We start from the raw sequence: 17,449 nt of genomic DNA, 5'->3' as shown, positions 1-17,449 counted from the left end.
CCTCTCAGATCTGAAGATTTGATCTGTGGATTCGATCTCCAATCCATCCTACTAGGTAAACTCCTCCGTTCCTTTTCTTTTCCTCCATAAATTTGTTGCCATTTTAGAGATTTGTCCAAGATTTGATGGAACCTTGATTTGCTTGATTTAGGATGTGTAGTCATAGTGGTAGTACCGTAGTGTTGTTGCTTAGTTCACAATATATAGTTCTTGTTAGTGAAACCCTAGATTGTTTTGTTTATATATATATATATATATATATATATATATATATATATATGAGATGCCTATTTATATAGATAACAATGAGATGTTGAGTTTTGTAGAGATATATGATCTGTTTTTTAGATATATATTAGATGTTGATTTTATTTGAAATATTAGATGTTGAGTTTATTTGAACACATATGACATATTCATTGTGTGAGGAGATGTTGAGATTCTTGTAATTGAACACATATTAGATGTTTAGTGTATACCGATATTTGAGATGAAGATGAACTCATATATGTTTATTGTTTGAACTTTGTATGGATGGTTTGGCTTCTCGACGATGTCTACGACACGAAACACCGGGCCTACATGATGCGTGAGGAGATGGTAATAACGAGTAATCTAAATATTTTGCCTTAAGTTGAAATTTACATGCCTAAGATTTGTCATTACTTGTTTTTTGCAGAAGCTTGAACCTTTGAAGATTCGATATCACGGGGTCTCTGGTCCTGCCATGCCTTATGATGAGCGGTACACACCGTACATCAAGCAGGCAGGACTACTCTCGTGGATTCAGTTGGTCAGTCGGTCCACGCCGAATCTGAACGCTCCCCCGGTGTCCGCTCTTGCTGATCGGTGGAGGCCGGAGATGCATAGTTTCCATCTTCGGACTGGGGAGATGATCGTGACGCTCGAGGATGTCTCGTTGATCACCGGTCTTGCTATCGATGGGATGCCTCTCTGTATGAGCACCGATTCTGATGGGTGACGCGAGCAGATGATTGCTCTTATCGGTATGGCTCCTACCGAGGCTGAGGCTGATGTAGAGGAGGGAGAAGAGAAGAAGAAGAAGGAAAGGAAAGCAGCCGGAGCTGCTTTCACGTGGATTCAAACTCACTTTGCGACGTGCCCTCCGGATGCCACTGATGACGTGATCCAGACACATGCTCGTGTCTACATGTGGTATGTTGTGTCGAGGACTTTGTTTCCTGACTCCACTGGCAAGAACGCTCCATGGATGTGGCTGAAGGTGTTGACCGTCTTCGATAGCAAATGGAGCTGGGGTTCAGCGACTCTTGCCTACTTGTACCGACAGGTAGTTGGTCTGTTTTGTGATCAACTCATTTCTTCATTAGCAATGCAAGCTTGCTGTCAAGTTAACATTGTTTTTCTTTCATATGCAGCTGGACGATGCGTGTTGCAGGATCACAGATAGTGCAGGCATTGGTGGTAATATGCTTCTACTTTCTGTATGGAGCTGGGAGCGTCTGCCTATTGGACGCCCGAAGAGCGTCAGGTTTAATCCTTGGTATGAAGATGAAGATGACGAATTACGGCGCCCCAATGGGATGTGGTTTCCGAGATGATGAACGATGTCAATCTCATGTACCAGAAGTACGTTGCCGAGTTGGACACGATTACGCCTGAGCAGGTAACGAGGTCATTACTTCAGTCATTTCTCATGTTTGCCTGAAAAAATTCACCAATTTTGCATTGTTGCCCTATTTCATAGGTGGAATGGCAGCCATATGGCGCCGATGACAAACTTGGGTACACCCCGGAGTTTACCATCAACCCGATGTGCTTGCGGGATAGGGATCTCTGGCGTATGCGGTGCCCACTGATATGCAACTGGGCTGTTGAGTTTCATTTGCCACATCGCGTGTGTTGTCAGTTTGGTCTGTTCCAGCCTCACCCGCCGGAATGGGTGGATACGGACAAAGCACTTCATAGGTAAGACAGCATGAACCGTATTGACTAAGCATCGTCACTCCTTGATTTTGCTAATTTTTGGTTTTGTACCATGCAGGTTGGACAGGAGAAGGCAGCGAAAGATAAAGGACTGGGACAAGCATCATGCTTCGTATGTTACCCGCTTCCAGCTTTGTGTGGAGGAAGCTCGTAGCAGTGCACGCGCCAAGCTTCGTGAGCATAGTCCACTTGCTTTTGATAACTACATACGATGGCTTCTTGAAAATACTCGAGTTGAGATATGCCCGCCGGCACATAATGAGGATATTCTTGAAGAACCCGTAAACTTTGAGGATCTATCAAAGGGGAAGTACAACAGAGATGTCAGGGTAGGGCACGGAGTCCCTGCTATTCCGGTGATTAACTATGTGGTAAAGTGTTTCTTCTTTACTTTCCCGTTGGCCGCATTACACATGTTTGAATGGCTAACGTGTTCATTCTTTCTCATCCGCAGCGCACCGAGATCAAGAAAGCAGCTGATGAGAGCCAGTCTATTCTGGAGGAAACACCGGTTGGAAAAGGCAATGATGATGGTCCACTACGAGCATTCCTCAAGGTACAAATCACATTCACTATGAGAGGTAGTCTATGTTGCGGAGTTTCATATCTTCCACACTTGTTCATGTTACAGTGTTAGGCCAGAAAGTTAAGGCGGTTATCGAATCTTCTCGGTTGCCGTGATCCCGAAATTGATGAACCATCTGCCTCTAGGTCTGGTACACCATCAGACCCCTCATCTCACCATCAGAGGGACGATGTGAGTTCCTCATATGCTTATCAGGATGATGAGGGTGCGGTCACCCAAGAGGTATGACTAATCCTTTAGATGTGATTCTCACTTGATTACGACGTCGGTCTTCACCATATTGTTTGATTGTGTGATAGGGCGATGAGCTTGATGATGACATGACTTTGGCGGGCGCTCAACTTCGGTCCCCATATGTGTTCAAGCCTAGGCAGCCCAGACGCCGGTACACGCCCAACGACTTTGACAACAGAGGCAACCCAAAGGTGGTCGTAGGGACCTCGCGGATGGCTAGCTTGGATCATGAGGCGGAGGCGGAGGAGGAAGTGCAGGAAGAGGAGGCTCGTCCATCTAGGAAGAAGAAGATTGCCTGCAGGCGTGGCACTAGGAACACGCGCGGAAGGCATTAGTGTTTGTTACTATGGAAGTGCTCTCTTGTAGCCGTTTCGTTAGGTTGATGAACTTGTTGGGTTATGTTATATGTTGGTGAACTCTTACTATTGTGGTATTTGTGTTTCCGAACTAGTAGTAATGTTGAATTGTCCTAAATGATGTGATGTTCAAATTATTAGTTGTCTTTGTTTAGTATTTGTCCTAAATGATGTTGTCTTTGTTCAGTTGAATTGTTCAGTATTTGTATTTGCCAAAATGGAATTTGTTTCTGCAGTTTAGCAGTTAACAGCACGGCAGCGCCTCATAGTCAGGCGCTGCACTGTACTATGCAGCGCCCAAAGCCTTGGCGCTGCACCTCACAGTGCAGCGCCCGTCCCATAGGCGCTGCTTCACTGGCCATGGCTGCCAATAGGGCCACAGAAGGCTTTGAGCACTGACGATCCATGAAAATTACCAAGTCATAGTGCAGCGCCCCAGAGCAAGGCGCTGCACTTTACAGTGTGACGCCCGTCCATTCGGCGCTGCATAGAACAGTGCAGCGCCTTTGTTCTGGGCGCTGCACGGTTGTTTACTGCAAAAACAGAGTTGACAGCACATTCATTTCACCGAAACATCATAATACTTACAATGACTGCATCATCACAACAATTTGAACAAACAAAAATTTTATGCCGACGAGTTCATAACTTAAGACAATTCAAACATTACTACGACATGGTTCATGACACATTCATTACAAATGACAAATGGCAGCTTGCCCTAGAAGATAGTTCACCAACATCTCACATGCCCTCACAAGTCCACGACGAGTGCACCGAAGCGAAGTCCCTACTGAGTAGAGCGAGGCCATTTCCCCTTCTTGTCATGGGCCGAGTCCTCCTCTTGCGCCTCGCGAGCCTTTGCAAGCTTTTTTGCCCTCTCCTCCTCACGAGCAAGTTTCGCTTGGCGTGCCCTCTCCTCCTCTCGTTTCTTCCGCTCCATCCTCTCCTTCTGATGACGCTCTTCCTCCAAGCCTCTTCGAAACGATTCTTCGAACCGCCGTTGCCGCCTAAGACAATCTTGGTATTGGTCCTTTTTGACATCTTCTGGCACTTCAAGATCTATCCACGTGAAGTACTTGCATAGAGGAGGCGGTGACTGCATACAAAATTTTTGTTAGTGTTGACACACATTTGATAGTAACATTTTACTTCTCGAACTTACCGGTGGTTGGTCATAGGCGTTAGTTGGAAGTGCACGATCATAAGCATAGTTCAGGCATACAAAATATCTCCACCCTTCCGTCCATGATTTATTTCGGTCGGTGGATACCTTCACCTTGCAAACATCTCCACACCAACATGGCGGGATGTTGGCATCTTTCTCCTTCACCTTGTCCAAAGATGCGTCCTCCCACTTGTTCGGCATGTCTTCTTGGTTAGCACATGGTGGCCTCGTCATGGAACCGGATGAAGCCATGCCTACAAAACCGATAATTCTTGGTTAACCCTAACCCCCACTTAACAATAACCACAATCCTAACCATAGCATAACCCTAACACCAACATCAAACACACATACCCCTAACCCTAGCATACGATGAAAGCCTAACCAACCCAAATTAGCAAAGAAACTTAACATCATTCAACAAATATTTGCAAATCCAAGCCAAAACTAGGGTTTCCCCAAAGTAGCAAGATTTGAGCAAATGTGACAATTCCTATGGATGAAAACAAGAGGAACGGAGGAGATTACCTTAAGGGAGGGTTTGGCTTCGAAATCCACGGTCAAATACTCCGGATCTGAGGAGGATTTGAGAGGGGGGAGATGAGGGCAGAGGGGAGGCACTGAGCTTCGGGTTTGTGTGGGGGTGGGGGTGTGTGGGGTGGGGATGGGTGGGAGGAGGGTGAGTGCAGCAAATAGATGTCCAGCCGTGCAGCACCTAAGGGAGAGGCGCCACACACCATAGTGCAGCGCCTACCCTTTAGGCGCTGCACTACTGGACATCCCAGTCCAGAGAGCAACAGAAGCTTCCAGTATGTTTTCTGCCCAAAAAAATGCTGAGTGAGTGTGCAACGCCCAAGGGATAGGCGCTGCTCTGTACTGTGCAGCGCCCAGGAGTGAGGCGCTGCACATTACAGTGCAGCGCCCCTCTCCCTTAGGCACTGCACTGCTGGACATCCCAGTCCAGAGAGCAACAGAAGCGTTCCAGGAGCTTTTGCACCCAAAAATTTGCTAAGTCAGTCTGCAGCGCCTAAGGGAGGGGCGCTGCACTGTAATGTGCAGCGCCTCGGCCTTAGGCGCTGCACTATCTGATGTTTTCATATACAAAGTGATTTTTATGTTTTGTGATTCACATAGATGGTACATAATCATATCCAAAGCACATACTCATACACACATAGCAATAGAGTTGTCCAATCATATAATCATACACAAACATTTAGCCAAAAAGACATAGTCATTTACGTCTCATATCACATAGTAGCACACATTTTGGTTCATAGAAAAGGTCATGGTCCTTGTCCCTTCTTCTTCCTCTTCTTCTTCTTCTTCGGCCGCCAAGCATTGAGCCAAAAGAACAAGATCAATATAATAGTTAGTCACACAATGCAAAATGACAACACAAGCATTGAGCCAAAAGAACAAGATCATAGTAAGTCACATACGGCAATGGTCCATTGAGCCAACTGAACATTCCTCCACCACGGCCGCCGCCAAGTCCAAGATCACCACCACGGCCTAGACCACCACCACGGCCTCTACCGCCACCATGGCCTCTACCGCCACCATGGCCTAGACCACCACCACGGCCTCTGCCACCACCACGGCCAAGACCATCACCACGGCCTAGGCCTTCACCACGGCCTCTACCACCACCACCACGGCCTAGACCATCACCATGGCCTAGGCCTTCACCACGGCCAAGACCATCCCCACGGCCTAGGCCATCACCACGACCTCTACCACCACCACGGCCTCTACCACCACCACGACCTCTTTGTTGCCTAGTGCCTCGTTGGCTTGTTTGTGGTTGGCTACTCCTTGGTTGAATTGGTTGGCTATCATTTGCTTGGCTTGTGCTTGCATCATTTTTCTTTGATCTTTTTCTTGATTTGGGACAAGTTCTTGTGTTGTGTCCCCCATGACTGCAGTCCCCACAACGGGATTGCTCACGAGGCTCTTGGAATTGGCCTGTGCCGTATTCTCCACCGCCACCACGGCCCCATCCGTCCATGTCACCTCTAAGACGCTTTGTCTTACGTCTTCCCCGTCTAACGACCTTCAATTCCGGGTCCGGCCATAGTTGAACTCCATGATACTCCGTCCATTGTGATTGGTCCAAGTATGGCTGAAACCGGGGAGCCCATGTATTCTTTACCGTCATCATTGAGAACTCGGACTCCCTCACGGTAAGAGGGTGATTGACGTCCACATTCCTAACACGGGCTGCATTTAACAAGTGCGAGCATGGGAGATGAAGCAACGATGGCCTCATGCAGCTGCAATCACACCGTGTTAGGGAGACCTTGAAAGCACGACCTCCGTGTTGGTGGCCATCGTTTGTGGTTCCTCCAGGCTCTTTCACCTCATACTTCCACTCGTTGTCATCATATAGTATAGCTTCTTGGGAGTCTGCCTTTCGTGATTGAAAGTCCAACCATTCTTCAACCTTTGGTGGGAAATATTACTTATGCTTATCCTTGTTCTCACCAGCAATCTGCTTATCCGTCTCCATTGAATACTTCAAAAAGTATCCATTCATCTTGTCAAATGTGTATTGAACTATTGCCGTCACGGGTAATGCACGTACACCCTTGAGCACCTTATTGAAGCATTCTGCCATATTGCTTGTCATTTGACCGTACCTCCGGCCATCTTCATCGAAAGCACGTGCCCACATATTCCTTTTGACAATGTTCTTACTGAGAAATTCATGACCACCGGGGTCAAGTTTCTTGTGTCTGAGCAATGCATTGAACAATGTGGCAAACCGCTTGTTGGTGAAAGCGAGACAACAATCTTGAAGATCATCGGCCAACTCCTTGATACCACATGCCCTATAGAAGTTTGCACAAAAGTGCCTCATGCACCATCGATGGTGCAACTTTCTATGTCCGGGAATGTCAACCACCACCGCATTTAGAATTCCTGGATGGCGATCCAATAAAAAAAAAGGGCAACCTGGTGCATGTAGCTCCCGCTTGCGCAGGGTCCAGGGAAGGGTCCGACCACTTTGGGTCTATAGTACGTAGCCTTTCCCTACATTTCTGTAAGAGGCTGTTTCCAGGACTTGAACCCATGACCTCATGGTCACAAGGCAGCAGCTTTACCACTGCGCCAAAGCTCCCCTTCAGCCGGTAATACCCTTGTTCTCAATTGACACAAGAACCACTCCCAGTTATCATTGTTCTCCACCTCAACCAAAGCGAAAGCCAAAGGCAACACCCGATTATTGGCATCACTTGCTATTGCAACCAATAAAGTGCCCTTGTATTGTCCGGTCAAGAACTTTGCCATCAATGGCGATGACGGGCCGACAATGCTCAAAAGCCCTTATGCATTGCTCAAAGGCCCAAAATGCACAACCAAATACTCGGACGGTCCTCCCGTTGTGAATCAATGTTTGGTGCCCATGAGGCTCAACCACGTGAACCATGCCTGGGTTTGTGGTGGCCATAGCTAACAACAACCTAGGGAGTCGGTTGTATGCTTCCTCCCAATTGCCATACAACATCTTGAATGTGGCTTGCTTTGCCTTCCATGCCTTGCTGTACTTCACCTTGTAATGAAAGATGGCTTTCACAAGGTCAATGACACTCTTGATGCTCATTGTTGGAAGTGTGGATATTTGATTGGAAAGCCTATAAGCGATGAACTCGAACGTGAGTTGTCTGTGTTGTTGGTACACAAGCTTGTCATCCGCATTCTTGTGCCGGCACATGTGATTTGGTAGACAACTCACTATGCGCCAAGTGGGACCTCCTTTTCATGGCCTTGCACGCACAATCCATGGACAACTTGGCACTTCATATTTGACCGTGTAACGCACATTGACGTCCGAGTTGGCCACTTTATGTGGACGATAATGCGTAACCGAGTAGTTGTCGAGCCACATCTTCAATTCCAAGAAGGATTGAAACTCACAACTGGGATATATCCCGTTCTTGCCGTCTTCCAAATCACGGTGAGAACTTGGCCTAGCTCCAAGAGATATGCATTTGCCACCATCCACGGTTTCATCCGCGAGACTTAGATCCTTGAGCAATGGTGTCTTGTGATCCCGCCCGAATACCTTCTTGAATGCTTGGGCCTCCTTCGGTTTGAACCCCTCCTCATCAACTTCTTCATCGGGACCATCGTCATCCGAGTCCGATGCATATGCACGGGAAAAAGGGATGGATTGGTCCATTGTCTCTTGCACATGATATTGGTCGAGATCACCCACATTGTTGTCATGGAGATCAACTTCGTTGTCATCCTCCTCGTACTCATCATTCTCCTCTTCAAAACCTTCATTTTGGTTGTTTGGAGTCGGGCTCAATGTTGGCCAATCTTGTTGCGTGAAATGAGGTTCACTCATTTGATCTTGGTTCATGGGTGGTGGAGTGCTAGCAACCAACGGGGAGGGGTTCCGGTTCAAGTCCAAATTCAAAGTAGACTCAACCTTCTTGGGGGCAAATAACTCAAGAGCCTTGTCTAGAGATTCGTCAACCGTCTCCTTGTATGCAACCCAACGTTGCTCGGAGTTCACACGCATTGTCTTCCAATGGATGTGCATTCCAAAACCAACATTATGCCTTCCCTTGAACTCAACAACGTCACTTGGGTCCATCCAATTCAAATCCTTCCTCACTTGGTCCAAGAGCTCCGCATAGCTTGGACAACTCTCAAACACCATGTCAAGCTCATCCGGGTCTGGCTCAACATTGCCTTTCAAAAAGGCCTCTTTATCCACATGATGAACATAAACACATGTTCTCCCCATCCCTACAGTAATAAAAACACACATATATCAAGTAAGTACTTAACAAAAAATATTTGCACAAAATACATATGCCATAACATATATATGAATTAATAACCCTAACCCCCACTTAACAATAACCACAACCCTAACCATAGCATAACCCTAACACCAACATCAAACACACATAACCCTAACCCTAGCATACTATGAAAGCCTAACCAACCCAAATTAGCAAAGAAACATAACATGATTCAATACAAATTTGCAAATCCAAGCCAAAACTAGGGTTTCCCGAAAGTAGCAATATTTGAGCAAATGTGACAATTCCTATGGATGAAAACGAGGGGATCGAAGGAGATTACCTTAAGGGAGGGGTTGGCTTCGAAATCCACGGTCAAATACTTCGGATTTGCAAGATTTGAGAAGGATTTGAGAGGGGGGAGAGGGGAAGAGAGGAGGGGCGCAAGGCTAAGGGTTTGTGTGGGGTGGGGTGTGTGGGGTGGGGGTGGGATGGGAGAGAGGGTGGGGCCAGCCTAAGTGGAACACAGAATGTGCAGCGCCCAAGAGCTAGGCGTTGCACATTACAAGTGTGGCGCCTAAGTCTGAGGCGCTGCAGTGCTGTCTGTGGGGCCGCAACTGGACCAGGGCTGCCACGCTGGCACGAGGTGCGACGCCCAAGAGAGAGGCGTTGCATAGTAGTGTGTGGCGCCCAGCTGTCGGGCGCCACACGAAAGGGTCAGCAGAATGAAATTTTTTTGGAACGAGGTCAGTTTGTGATTTGATTTGGCCCTCAGGTCAAATATGTGATTTCTGCCCATGTTCCAGCTATAGGAGGATGCCAAGGAGATCAATCAGATTTCTTTACACATTAAGACATCGTCATCTTATATTGCTACTGTTGCAGCACAATAGCTTTAGTGTCGCTATTTTTCAGAAAAATATACCAATTTACACATTGTTTTGTCAATTTTAATTTTCAAACGGAGGTTTGTTTGGTAGACATTACTTTCTAAATATAATAAACTTTAACAGATATATACATTCAGCAGAGTCAACTGAACATGCTACCGGCAGAAAGAGTCAATTAAAACATGATGTACTTTCTTAGTTCTTAGATGGTATGTAGGTCCTTTACTGATAATTGTAGGTGTTGACATACTATTTCTATTGTAAGAGAACTATGTGGATGCTGCATCATTAGAAAAAATTAACAGAATTAGGATGGTTGTTATTCTGATGGACGTGATTACTCCACTACAATGCTTCTAATAGCTTTATAGTTTTATGATGCAAACCTATGTGTTCGGGAGCCTTTTTTTCTACGGAAATCTGAAGCATGTGGTTGAAGTAAATACTATACGGAGAAAGAGTTTGCATATTCAGCAGCAGTGCAGGCTGCTGGAACGACAACAGAATCTGTCCAAGCTGAAGTGAAACACATACGGCAAACTGTCAATCTTGTATCGAATGAGAGCCAAAAATTGATGGTAACTTCCTTCATCTTATCAGGACAAGATAGGAAGATCTCCTGAGTACACGGTCGAGAGGAAGCTCGACAAAGGGGGGCCCGACCATGTTTTCGTCAGGCGGCATTTAGCTGGTGCAACAGGATGGTCCACATGTGCGAGTGCTCAACAGGTGGGTGCTATTTTTACATGTTTCCCTGCTTTCTTACTATGCCCTTTGCCAAAAAAAACTTTGGCGTCGGGTTTTGTACTCACTGATGTGAAGCCAGAGGAAAGCTAATTGCACATTTGTTCACGTTACTGTTTCTGTTTGTGGGTTGTAAGGACTTTGAGATTACCACATGTCCCTTGTTTAATTATCTATATTAAGGCGTAGCCTTCATGTGTAGCAATTTTTTCTAAGAAGCAACAAGAACCTACAATTCATTGGAGTTGGATAAAGAGTGCATGTGTAACAAAAGCAGCTGCGAGCCCGAGGCAGAGACGAGGAAGGACAGAGATGTACCATCGTCATGCTTTATCTTCTTCAGGGTTGGGAGGAAGAAAGGGAAATGGTGATTTCCGGAGAGGAAGCAAGCGGGAGAATTGTAGTTTTTCAACGAATGTTGAAAATTGAATGAACGCCTGCTGGATAAATTACATGATCTGAAAACTTGACGCTGTGTTGTTGCATATAAATAATTTATCATCCAGTATTCACCAGTCTCCCTGTGTTGTTCAAATTCCCTTCAGTGATGACAAAGCATGCAGGCAACTTCGGGTATATGTTTCTTATATATCATTATCAGATTGTAAGATGTTGACGTGTTGTCCATCTTTCATTTTCAATGTCTCCAACACAGTATGGTTTTGAAGTTCTGCACTTGCTTTGACCAGACAAAGGCAATTAACTCCAGGACTTAGCCAAATAGGAACACAAGGGAAAGAGGAATAAAAAATTATATTTGAATGGCCTGGTTAGTCCAAATCCGATGGATATCTTCCCAAGTCCTACTTATTTTGCAACATTCTATAGATTGATTTGTTATGCTGATTATATATCAAATGTTCCTCTCGGCTCTTGCATAAATTATGTACTTAATTCTGGGAAAGACGGTGGGAACAAATTCCATGATGAAGATATTTGTATATGAAAGAACCAACGTGTGTAGTCGCAAGGATCGAAGGAATGATCAACACATTGATATTTTGCATGGTAGGCATAACAGAATGAGATGTCGCATGGATAAAGTGGGTTTCGAGGCGTACATGATAATCGATGAGGGACAAGGCACTATTTTCCTAATGCATTATATAGTTTACTGTTGTCACTGTAACAACGCACGGGTATTTAGCTAGTCTAGCGATATATTTGCACAACTCGCAGAAAATCTAACAGTAACTTACATTTATTGAGTCTAGCCATGACATAACGGTGGTTCAAGAAACATGTTTCTTAAATCAAAGAGGGAGGGGAACCTTCTAAGCAAGTTGAAGGGTAGAAAAATGGTCAGAAATAAAGTACCTTGTTACTGCTAACATGCGGCCACTAGGTGAGAAATAAGCTGACTGAGCAGATTTCTCAAGTTTGAAAACCTTCAGGCTATCTGGCTCCTTCCTTTTTATATTTCTCACATCCCATATACAGGCTGTTTGATCCGTTGAACTCGTAGCAAGCATATGTGGCTTCTCCGGATGAAAATCTATTGAGTTGATTCTCTCCTCATGCACATCCCATGTAGTTAACACATTACCCTCACGCTCATCGAAAAGTGTCAGGCCACCCTTTTCATCACCAAAATATAGGCATCGGGCACTTTTTTGTGCTTGACAAAGCGAATAAACAGGCCACTCCCTTAAATGAACCATACTATACATCTCCTTCTCAAAGTCCATAAGACAAATTTCACCCTGATGGCTAGAGCTGTAAAACTGTAGCCAAGTAAATGAAATACTCCCTCCGTTCCTAAATACTTGTCTTTCTAGGCATTTCAATAAATGACTACATACGTAGCAAAATGGGTGAATCTACACTCTAAAATATGTCTACATACATCCGTATGTAGTAGTCATTTGAAATGTCTAAAAAGACAAATATTTAGGAACGGAGGGAGTACATCACAAAATAGAATTACAATTGATAGAGAACATTCAATGAGATATACAACATCCAAATAACTATTTGCGCACTGGAAATGGGATAAATCCAACCTAATTTAGCTACCTTGATCATGATTAGCAGATGCACCTATTGGATGACTCTAACGAGGAGTCCCAAGAAAATGAAAAAAGAGCCGAAGGAAGGTCACCTTGTGTGGTGCCACCTGGTGCGCCACGATTGCTGACACAGGGCACTTGTGTGGCTAATAACTGAAGACGACCCCATCCACACCGTCGGCATCCTCCGAGACACCGTCGACGTCCCAGTACCCGATATTCCCCCTTTTGTCCCCCGCCGCCACCACGGTCTGGTCGGCGAGCGGGAGGACCCGCATCGACTCTATGCTACAGGGCACCACGTTTCTCACGTGTGCGCGCATCAGCACCATGCCCCTCCCATCATTGAAGTCGTCCGCCGCACGAACATTGGTCCCAGCCCCGCCCCCGAGGATGGAGGAGGCGAGCGAGGGTGTGAGGCTGAGATCCGGGGGCAGGTTGTCGGGAGCGATGCCGCGGGCGCGGCCGGAGGAGCGGACGGGGCCCGTCGGGGCCTTGGGCCTGACCTGATACGGTCGCTTAGGTTTAGCGAGCCGGATGGGGGCGGAGAGCTCGTCGGCCTTGCGGCGGAGGGGGGCAAGCTTTTCTTGGTTGCGCCGGATGTTCTCCTGGCGAAGGCGCTCGTAGTCGTTGAGACCGTCTTCCGCCATTGTTGTTCGGGGAGAGGAGTGTTATGGACCTCAATCTAGGGTTAGGAGTAGAGAGGGAGAGGATGGGGAAAAGAGGATCGGCTGATGAGGACGGACCTCGATCTACAGTTAGGAGTAGAGAGGGAGAGGATGGGGAAAAGGGGATCGGCTGATGAGGAGAAGAAGGAGCAGCAGCGTGGGATTGAGAGAAGGGCAGCAGGGAAGAGGGAGCAGCAGTAGAAGAGACGAGGGGAGGAGCAGAGGTCGGGCGCAAGCAGTGCAGCAGCAAAGACGTGGGAAGAGGAAGCAGCAGCAGTTTTAAGCAGAGGAGCAGCAACAGTGTTGATAGGAGGAGCAGCAGAGGCGTGGGGAAAGAAGAGCAGCAGCAGGCGAAGGACGAAGGACGGCAGCAGGGGCACTCTCGCGCGGAGGTCCAGCCACCCATCTAAGGGCAAATCCCCTCAAAAAAATTCTAAGGTCAGAATTACAGATAACCTTCCAAGAGTCTGACAATTACAAGCTAATATTCTTGAATTATTAATTTAAGAAACTCATACGAACAATTTGCAAGCTAATGTTCCTCAAATTGTTTAATCAAGCATACATTGAACCTGCCTAGGGCGTCCAAAAACAAATTCAAGATTATGCTATAATATTTACCTTAATATTAATACTTTTTACATGTTTACCAATTAGACTTGAAGATTAGAGATTTGGGGATAAAGTGGAAGTCAGAATAAGAATCATATATACATAAGAAGTTGATCTTCACTATCCTATTTATCTCAACATGCACACACGCCACCTCATCAAATGCCCACCACTACATGCATGAGAAAAAAATTCCATTATTAGTTGATCTCATGCACACCTTTCACCTCACATGCCACCTCATCAAAGGTCCACTCAAAATGCATAAAAAAAGTTTTCCATTACGTTATGCCACTTATATTCAAAATATTTTTTGACTACACAATAATCAAATACTCCCTCCGTTTCAAAATAAGTGCATCAACTTTATATGAACTTTGTCCCGAAATAAGTGTCTCAATCTTAATATAACTTTATACTAAAGTTCGTATCAAGTTGAGGCACTTATTTTGAGATGGAGGACGTACAATAAATATATTTATTTTTAGCTTTAGTTCATATATTATTAATTCAACTATGGAAACTTCATACAATCAAATCACTGAAATATATTGCAATCGATTCTCGCAGCAACGCGTGGGGTATTCTCTAGTTTATATAAATTTTGTGGTGTCGTATATTTTTCTCCTAGTTCTTAGAATGAAACTAATTCGAACAATTAATTATGTTGATCGTCCTGCTGGAATCATGCTACTTGGCCTATTAATTTTCTTTATTTCTTCTTTGGTTGCATCGTGGTTTGATTTTTTGAATCCTTTATAAGTCCGCCCTGGATAGCTTTAAATCCTGGATCCGCCACTGATCCCATGCCACACGAAAAGGCGCTTGACCCGGTTGTAAGTAGCATTAAATCCCGAGTGCCCGCCTGCCGTGCTGGAGTGCAATGCTCTGATCTGGTTCTACTGTATGTCAGGGTCTTTCCCAATCCACACGCGCCCGTGAAACTTCAGGATCCCGTCTTGCAAGGAAAATCCCGGGTCACTGTCCGGAGCCAGCGCCAACTTTGTCATGCACTGAATAGTTGCGGTATCTTGCCGATAGCTTTGTTTGATTGCTTCCAGCCACGTGGGCTTGCACACCGAGATCACTGCCATTTCTGTTTCATGTCCGGGTGCGCGACGAGAAAGCGCATCTGCAACTTTGTTGGTTAGCCGCGCCTTATACTGAATAGTGAACTGCAGGCCGACTAGTTTGGTGAATGCTCGCTGTTGTATTGGCGTATTGAGCCTTTGATCCGTCAGGTTGAGCAAGCTCTTTTGGTCCGTCCGAACCACAAACTCTGCATGCTGGAGGTAGGGGCGCCAGTGTTCCACTGCCAAGAGAAGAGCCAGAAACTCTTTTTCATAGGTTGACAACCCAAGATTGCAAGGGGCTAGAGCTTTGCTCAAGTAAGCCACCGGATGGTTATTCTACATAAGAACTGCCCCTATACCCGTGGCACTTGCATCCATCTCCACAACGAACTGCTGCTAAAAGTTGGGCAGCGCCAGCACAGGAGCTTCGATCAGTGCTTTTTGGAGAGTGATGAAAGCTTCGTTAGCAGTTGGTGTCCACACAAACAGGGTATTTTTCCTAAGCAGGTTGGTGAGCGGCTTGCTGATGACGCCAAAGAACCGAACGAACTTCCTGTAGTACCCAACTAGACCCAAGAAACCCCTGAGTTCTTTTGTATTGGTTGGAACAGGCCACTGCTGCACATCCAGGACTTTGATGTTGTCCGTGGCCACTCCCTGGTCACTGATGATATGCCCCAAGTAACTGATCTTTTGCTGCGCAAAGGTGCATTTGGACATTTTGGATTTGACCCCATGTTGATATAGGAGACCAAGAACTTGTCGCAACAACTTTTTGTGAGCCTCCAATTCTTCTGTGTGAACAAGGATATCACCCATGAAGACGAGCACGCCATGGCGCAACATGGGAGCGAGTACAATATGCATGCTCCCTTGGAATGTGCCTGGCGCATAGGCCGGTCCATATGGCATCACCCAAAATTGACAGTGGCCCAAATGAGTTTTGAAGGCTGTTTTATGTTCATCTTTTGGACGCAGCCTGATCTGGTGATACCCTGCACGTAGATCCAGCTTTGAAACCCATTTGGACCCAGCAATCTCATCCAACAGCTCATCGATGATTGACATTGGGTAAGTACTTTTGACTGTGATGGCATTCAAATGCCGAAAATCCACACAGAACCTCCACGTCTGATCTTTCTTTTTGACCAGCAACACCGGCGAGGAAAAGGCACTGTTGCTGGGTACAATAAGTCCAAGGCGAAGCATCTCTCTGACTTGTGCTTCTATTTCATTTTTTGCTCCGGTGTGTATCTATACGGACGCATGTTGATGGGGTTTGCACCTGCAATGAGGGGGTGGCATGATCCCATTCTCTGTGCTCAGGCAGATTGGTCGGTTCTGCAAACACTGATTGAAAGTCATCGAGGATATGTTGTATCACTGAAGGCACTGGCTCGTTTCCTTCTTGATGTTCTGCTGCACAAATCATCATGATGTGCGCAATTGAGTTGCCATGTTCCATCTTGAGGAGTTGCAACAAAGTGGCCTGCTGCACTTGTTGGACTTGTGGTTGCGGCCCCTTCAAGACAATTTGCTCCCCCTACCGGTCAAACTGCAATGTTTTGGCTGCCTAGTCGACCAACATTGGTCCACACTGATCCAACCAGTCGATGCCTACCACCATGTCGTAGCAGCCCAATGACAAGATGCGAAAATCAGTGGAGAACTTGTACCCACGAGTCTGCCACTTGCAATATGGTATAATTCCAGAACACTTGAGCACACCCCCATCTGCAATTTTGACTGACACTAGATCCATTAGCAACACTTGTTCAACAATCAACTCTGCCACCACCTCGCTGATAAAACTGTGAGAACTCCCTGAATCCACAAGTATGAGAACTTCATGCCCTTCGATCGCACCCAGGAGTCTGACGGTGCGGGGTGTCGTTGTTGCGGAACGTAGCAGAAATTCAAAAAAATTTCCTACGAATCACCAAGATCTATCTATGGAGAGACCAGCAACGAGTAGAAAGGGGAGTGCATCTACATACCCTTGTAGATCGCTAAGCGGAAGCGTTCAAGTGAACGGGGTTGATGGAGTCGTACTCGTCGTGATTCAAATCACCGATGATCAAGTGCCGAACGGACGGCACCTCCGCGTTCAACACACGTACAGCCCGGTGACGTCTCCCACGCCTTGATCCAGCAAGGAGAGAGGGAGAGGTTGAGGAAGACTCCATCCAGCAGCAGCACAACGGCGTGGTGGTGGTGGAGGAGCGTGGTAATCCCGCAGGGCTTCGCCAAGCACCATGGGAGAAGAGGAGAAGAACTTGGGAGAGAGGGAGGGGCTGCACCAAAGGCATAAGGTGTGTTTGGGAGGCCCTCCTACCCCACTATATATAGGGATCCCAAGGGGGGGTGCGCCAGCCCCTAGG

General features: G+C 46.3%; 1 pseudogene; it reads right to left on the bottom strand.

Moving 5' to 3' along the window:
- Positions 1-13,732, bottom strand: part of LOC119365098 — a 17,269-nt pseudogene extending 3,537 nt beyond the window's left edge.
- Between the last annotated feature and the right edge of the window lie 3,717 nt (positions 13,733-17,449).

The sequence above is a fragment of the Triticum dicoccoides genome, chromosome 1A, assembly GCF_002162155.2.
Source record: "Triticum dicoccoides isolate Atlit2015 ecotype Zavitan chromosome 1A, WEW_v2.0, whole genome shotgun sequence".
NCBI classification, from domain to species: domain Eukaryota; kingdom Viridiplantae; phylum Streptophyta; class Magnoliopsida; order Poales; family Poaceae; genus Triticum; species Triticum dicoccoides.
The sequence above is the reverse complement of the archived record's forward strand: the minus strand, read 5'-3'. Positions and strand labels throughout refer to the sequence as shown.